Source organism: Ursus maritimus, assembly GCF_017311325.1.
Source record: "Ursus maritimus isolate PB19 chromosome X unlocalized genomic scaffold, ASM1731132v1 scaffold_X1, whole genome shotgun sequence".
Taxonomy (NCBI): Eukaryota; Metazoa; Chordata; class Mammalia; order Carnivora; family Ursidae; genus Ursus; species Ursus maritimus.
In genome coordinates, this window is record NW_024423319.1 from 105,539,774 (window position 1) to 105,547,185 (window position 7,412).

The 7,412-nt window shown below is 40.3% G+C and overlaps 1 pseudogene; it reads left to right on the forward strand.

Moving 5' to 3' along the window:
• Positions 1-6,162: 6,162 nt before the first annotated feature.
• On the forward strand, positions 6,163-7,188 carry LOC103668267 (annotated as a pseudogene).
• The last annotated feature ends 224 nt before the right edge of the window (positions 7,189-7,412 follow it).

Below are 7,412 nucleotides of genomic sequence, written 5' to 3' on the forward strand. Positions count from 1 at the left end.
CAGGATGGGCAGATGCCCAAGTTCATGTGTTCTAAGGAGGCCACGTCTGACCAGTCTGGCTCTTGTGCATTCATGTGGTTCACTTTACCAGCCACACACGTCATTGTGCCTTTCTCAGAGCAGCTCCAGCCCCAGGTGTGGGATTCCCTTGTCTGAATCAGATGCTGCTTCATGTGTTTCCCAACTCTAAGGGAGATAAGACAAGCTTCCTGAAGATTCAAGTAAGGTTGTCAAGAATTTTGTAGACCAGGTTTAGGAGTTTAAATTTGTTCCTAGAGAAATTTGGGAGTCATTCAAGATTCTAGAGCAGGAGAATCATATTTGTATTTAAAAAGTAACAATATTAATAGTTTGATTGATGGAGTTGAGGCTGATGGTGGACGAGGGATGTTGAGGACTTCCTCTAAGGACTAGACTGGGGATGATAATGAAAGAGCAGATTTGAAAGATATGTGATTTGATAGAAGCAAAAGGGTATGGCAACCGATTGAAGTTGAAGGGTGTTAGAAGTTACTCATTCAATATCCAAGAGGGTTTATTAAGAGCATTCCATAGTCCAGTGACTGTGCTTGATAAAATGTTGGACCAAAATAAATATGGCCGCTGTATTGTCACAAAACAGTGGAGAAGTGAAAAACATAGCCATTTATTTAATAACCACTCAAGTGTGTGTATTGCTTCAGGCTGTAGTAAGTTCTAAGAAGAAAAAGCCAGTTTTGAAACAGCTTGCAAAAAATAAAGGTAAGAGAGCATCTCTGAGGAATGGGCATGAACAGTGTAAGATCCTAAAGAGGTAATGAAAGGAAGGGATATCTGAGAATGTTGCAGGTAGAGAAAGAACATGGGTGAGGTCCTGGAGGGAAGGGAGTCTAGCATAGCCTCCCTTAAAAAAGACTTTAGTGGGTTCCACGACTGATGGTGATGTTGTAGGGTAGAAAATACAGGAAGGGGGAGGTCTAAGGGCAATAGGGGAAGAAAGTAAAAAAAAAATATGTTGTACTTGGGACACTTCAAGTTAAAATGTCTGAAAAACATTGGGCAGGGCAGGTAGACAGAGCTGGAGTTTGAAAATTTGAATTCATCAGTGTCCATGTGATACTTTGATTCATGGCTTAGTGAAGTTGCCCAGGGAATGTCTATAGAAACACTAGGTCAAGAATGGTACCCTAGGAAAAACCAGTAATTAAGAAATAAGTGAAGTGTAAAAAGAGGGACTAAAGGACACTGGAAAAAAGTAGCCAGAAAGACCAGAACGGGGACCCAAGAATGGTGTCATGGGAGCCAATGGCAGCAATTTCCATGGAGAAAATAGCTGGTTGGGTTAAAGATCCTAGATGGATCAACTAACATGTGCTGTAAAGAGTCCATGGTTGGGGAAATCAGAGGTCAAAGATAACCTAAGCAAATAAAATTTCAGTTCAGGATAGTTAGGAAATTTTACTGAGGACTGTAAAGAAGAAAAATTCCACATGCATTAAAACAAAACAGTACACTAGTTCAATTTCTGTAGCTCTTAGTTGTACTTAAATTGTTTTTTTTCACCTTATAAATGAAGCCTCAATAGAGAAGCCAACTTCCATGAATGGTTAGATACTTGATGTGGGACAGTTTACAATTTTTTAAACTAGCTTGATTTTTTTCCTTTTGAAAACAAATCTGATATAACTTGAGAGAATAGTATTTTTTTTGTGATTTCCTTGTAGGATCAGATTTGATTTTCAGAAAGACAAATGTTACATGTGTGGGGGTAGGATACCATCTTATACACACAGCAGATTCCAAGAATGCATTTGGTGGCATGGGGTAATTAGGCAAATATTCTTCCCTGTTCTGGTACTTTCCACTGGACTTTTGCCTCCTAAGTCTAAACTTGCCTCCTAAGTCTAAACTTGCCTAAGACAAACACATTGCCTAGTAGACACATGGGGGAAGAAAAGAATGTGGCAGAAACGTGTGTCAGCAAGTGTATGCTTATTTGAAACCAGTGCCAGAGAATGAAATATGTAGGTCTAATGGTTTTGAGTGTATAAAAGGTAAATGACCCTACAAAGTGATTGGTTAACACAAATGTAAATAAATTAAGGATTTTCTAAAAGGAAAAAAAAAAAAGACAAGCTTCCTGAAGCTGTTTGCTTGGAATAAATCTCAAGCATACCATCTACCTGAGACAGACGGGCTAATATCTGAATAACCAGACCTGGACTCTTACTCTAGCAAGTATCATTGGTTGGCCACTAAGATTAACTTTATGTAAACCATGGACCGGTACCTAGAAACAATCCAAGTCTATTCATGAACGAAAATGATGGCATTAAAATCTCTGAGAAAGCAAAAGAGGGCAGAACATATGATAACCCCATTCCATATTGGAATTTATATTTCTCCTGAGGATTCAGTTCAACCCATTACATAAGATCACTGGACAAGCACTGGAGTTGACTAACAGTCTGCATTAGAAACTATCATTTAGGCTACACAGACAACCTTTCACTCAGGCTCCTCATCCATGCCGCGTATTTTTAGGGAAATTATCAGTGACCAAAATTTCTGCAGAATGGAATCTGTGACTAAAATACGTGTCTACTAGGCAGTGTGTTTGTCTTAGGTGTTTGTTCACCATCCTTGCCTGAATCTGACACATGATACACCCCATTTGAGAGACTATTGTCTACTTGTTCATGGATGCTGGTAGACATCGAAAAAGTAACAAAACAAGAGTGAGGATTGTTAAACCCTGGCTTCCATATCATGGCATTGGTCTTTAAAGAGAACACCAACAAAGTGAGTATTGTACAAGAAGCATACAGTTTAGCTGAAAGTGGTATATTTAGGAAGAAGCAGAGTAGGCTTTAACAGTGTCTCAGAGATGCAGGAAAAACTGTCCAGTCACACTCCAGATGTAGCTGTCTCAGATGCAGAGATCGTGACAGCACCTCAGGCTCTGGTGACTTTGATACACCCACGTTTCTGAGGATGCCTGGGTATGGTTCATGAACTAATCAGTAAGTTTAGTGGAGATAGAGGCTGAGGTACTTACCCTGGAAAAACTGTCTTCCAATACATCTTTTTACTTTTTTTTTTTTTTTGAATCACACGTGGGCAGTCATCCATGGGTTTACAGCCTAGTGTGGTGTCTGGCAGCATGCCGACTGGATCATCATGTCTCTGCCCCTGCAGAGAAAAAAAATATCATCAAATTACCCAAGATGCACATGTATTTTTGTGCCCCTGTGGAGATACATGTATAAGGACCCTTCGAAGATGAAAATCAATAGAATCATAAAGTTCATCAAACACGAGCTGCCAAAATTAGGACCATGGTCACCTGGGTAGACTGTCACACAGGGCATGATAATGCATCTCCAGTTCAGAATCTGGCCCCAAACCAAGACATAGTAATTCCAGCACATGAGACCAATGTAGCCTCTTAGACATCCCCAGAGTGCCAGCCTCAGACCAGTACAGAAGAGATCTCCATGTCTCATAGTCAGAAAAACTAGACCTGACACCCTAACTTTCTCTCAGGCATACCTCTGACCACAGATGCAATAGATACCTTTACAGAGAAGCCCTGTCCACATCACTATGGAGGCAATATGCAAGGACTCTCATTTGCACTGTGTTTTGTGTTTTTATCCTCCTACCACATTCAAGCAGACAATGGTGTCACCTTCAGCGGAAAACAAATCCAGTAGTCATTGGCTTCATGAGACTTTCACTGGATCATTCCTGCCCCATGTTATTCTCCAGCAGCTGATGCCATTAGAAGATTGCATGGATTCTCAGAGAAGAGACTAAGATAAGTAAACAACCAATACTTCAGACCTAGCAGAGCATGCAATTTAGAAAATAAATTTGGTCTTTAAATATGGCATTTCCCCAGCCCATACCTTCTATATAAATAGAATGTTAAATTACAAGCTTAGGCAAGGGAAGGAGGCCTAAAGTCCGAATTGGGCAGGAAGTACCTGCTACACTGACACCTTCCTCCAAAATTCCTTTCCTCCTTCCAACTCAAGTTTTTATGTCCTGAAAGTGTGGAATGAGCTAATGTAGCTGAACCATTTTGGGGTGAGTTTTTGGTAAGATACCCTAGAACTTTTTTGTATGATATGGGGTACTTTGCATTTATTGTTTTGGCCTTTGGGGTATCTAACAAAACTCGAATATTTGAGGATATGTTCTATAGATCATCGTATTCAAGGTAGGTTTTCAGAGATGTATCAGACCTACAGTACATATATTATAGGTATTTGAGTGCATTTCTTCATTCATTCTACTTACTTCAGAACTGGGTGGGAGGTAAAGGCAGCATCTCTTCATCCCCTCATTCTTTTATGGTCAGAGTGCATGCAGACACTGCCATATATTCCAGCTTTCTTTGGGGCGAATGCCTCCTCGTTATTTAGGAAAATTTCATAATGGATTATCTCCAGTTCAAACTTATCCCTCAGCTGTCGTGTAGGAGTACACGGATTCTCTTGGTATTCTTTGGGAGCCTCTTTTGTATTTTCGAAGCCTCCTGAAAAGACTTGGTTATTTGTTGGCTATTGACTTTATTCCAGCTTCAGAAATTAATTCAATTCTGGTGACCAATGTATGTAACCCTTCAATTTAGGGAATTCCATTCTCTACCTTTGTACTCCTTCTGCCATTTGGATTGTGATGTATTGATCTCTGAATGCTAAACTAGGGAGTATGATCCCAACTCCTGTGTGAGCTGGTGGTGGTACCTCAGGAAGACTTATTTCCTTATTTTATCCAGCCCCTTTTCCTACATGGTGTGGGCTTTTAGCTCCTCAGTTCATTTTGACAAATTTACTCCATGTGGCTTTTAATCCCTTTTATCTGGAGACTGATATGGTTTCATTGCCCTTTTAGAAAAAGGTAGGTGAGACCCTGAAGGTTGAAATAGGACATGTTGATAGTGAGAGGGAAGGAAGAGATGGTGGATGTGCTCCCTGGTCATCCTTGGGCCAGTCTAACTTAGGAATCCATACATATGTGACAAATGGATTCCATACAAGTTCTTTCACAGCCACCTCTAGGAAAGTCTCTTCATGGTTGGAATCCCGTCTCCAGTCAGAGAATCACTGTGTGTGTGTGTGTGTGTATGTATATGCATACACATATCAGCAAAATGGACGAGAACACAGGAGATGTGGGAAAAAGTAGAGAAAAACAAAAAAGGGAAATAAGTGAGAAAAAGGGGGTGAACTGGGAGAAATCCAGAAACACAAGGATGGGTGCAGTGTGGGTGTAGCCAAGTGTCCCCTCATCCCATTCTTATGTGAGGTGTCAGAGTGCATATAGACCTCATCATGTATGTGATTGTGTTCAGGTCTCTGTGTTAGGAGCCTCTTTGTTTCTGTGGGAGGATAATTTCCTATCCATTTCCTATCCATACTTAACGCTCCTCCTTTAAGCAGGTGACTTTGTACCAAGTGGGTTTTCTCAAGGGGCCACGTTTTTCCATATTTTTAAACTCAGCTATAGTAATTTAATATGTCCTAACTATATACCAAACATTATGCAGCTTAAAAATATTACTGAATTCTTTATACAGTTCTTTGGTGTAGGTTTTTTTTTTAATATATGAATTGCTCCAAAAACATTAACAGCAAATGTAATGTTGTTTTTTGCAATATCCTAGCACCATTATGTAGGCTGAATTTGTGATTAATAATTAATGTAAGAACATTAATGATGGCATTATAATTTCTCAATATAATATAGTTAATGTTTTGACATCTGTTTTATGTGGCACATGAGGGAGCCCTGCCAGTTGTGCTGGATTTCAAGAACAAGATTGTTTAAGGTAGAGTTCAATATCCTCCCTCTAATAGGAATCAGAGGCTTTACGCGCTGGTCAAGACTTGCAGGCACCCACGATTGCCAAAGCTTTCAGCTGAGTAGGAGATGGGACACAAGCCCCTGTGCTGTATACAAGTCCCACCTGCATGGTTAATATTTTCTTTGGGCTGCCTGGAAATAACTCTCACAGTGAAATGAGGACTGTTGTGAGTTTATGGGTGAGTTTGTCCCCTTTCAGGAGATGAGCTGAGAAAGACTGTTCTTGGGTATAATTTTAAAAGTGGATCACCTCTAGGGAACAGCTGCTGAGGAAGGGGCATGACTGACCGTGTTGGATGTGCCAAAGAGATGGATGAAATTGTGACCGAGCTTGTCAAGAGAGCCATTTTGAAAATCCCAGTGACTGAAAGGATGGCACTTCTCCAAGCTGGGATTTTTTGTCTGCAAATCAACTGCAGACCACAAACTTCTGGCAGAAAAAGGAATCTCTTGTTTAGAACTTGGTTCTGCTTTGTGAGGAGAAGCCTGCAAGTCTCGATGATGCAGCCCTTTTAGACATCATTTATACTTCATGTCATCGGCACCAGCAAATTTGCGATATTTTTTAAGTGAGTAAAGGGCGAGGTGAAGACTTTGACCTGTTTGATATGGAACAATTCAAAAGATCAGTTAAGAAAATTCTTTAGGAAGCCTTAAAAAATGTGATTATCAGCTTCAGAGATGCTGAGGAGAATGCAGTATGGATTTGAATTGCGTGGGGAATGCAGTATGGAAAGCCACACCAGTAGAAACCTGCTTATGTGGTGTATTATTCCCAAAATCCATATGCCTTCTTCCTCCCAGCTGAAGAACAATCCACTCCTTCTGGGGCAGGTACTGACAGTTGCTAACCAGCACCATCAGATTGTAAAAATGGACCTCAGAAGCCAGTTTCTGGACTCTCTTAAGGCCATTGTTTTTAATCAGGATAATCAGACCCCTGAAACTCTACAAGAAAAAACCCGTGGCCTGGTTATAAACATGGATTCAAGGATCAGTCCTGAAAATGGAATAGAAAAAGAGTCTAGGGAGTGACTCAAGAAACTTAGAGACTATTCTCAACTAAGACTAGAACTCGTACAATATAAGCTTAAAATGAAATTCAAAAGTGACTTAAATGGGGGCATCTTGGCTGAGAGAGAAGAACCCCTCTGGTGCCTAGGAAAGTTCTCTAGCCTGCAGCTTCTGGAAGTGTTGAAATTCTTAGCACCAGCTGGTACTGCAGATGCACTACTTTCTCCATTGCTCACTTGCATACCCAACAAGGGAATGAATTATTTTAAAATTAGAGATAAAGATGATGAATGTGTTTTTATAAGCACAGCATCTCCTTGACTATATGCATTTCAGTTAATAACTAGCTGGGTAGCTTCTGTTTATAAACTTGTGTTTTAGAAATTAATCCTTAATGTTGACGGCTTAGAAATGTTCACTATAATTGTTGGGACTGATTTTTCCTCCTCCACTGTGTATCTCCCCAGTATCCTGCAAAGCATAGCAGTTGTGGGCCTTTAAAATGTGATGGGATGTCCCTTTTCCCACTCCTGCCTCTCCTCAAT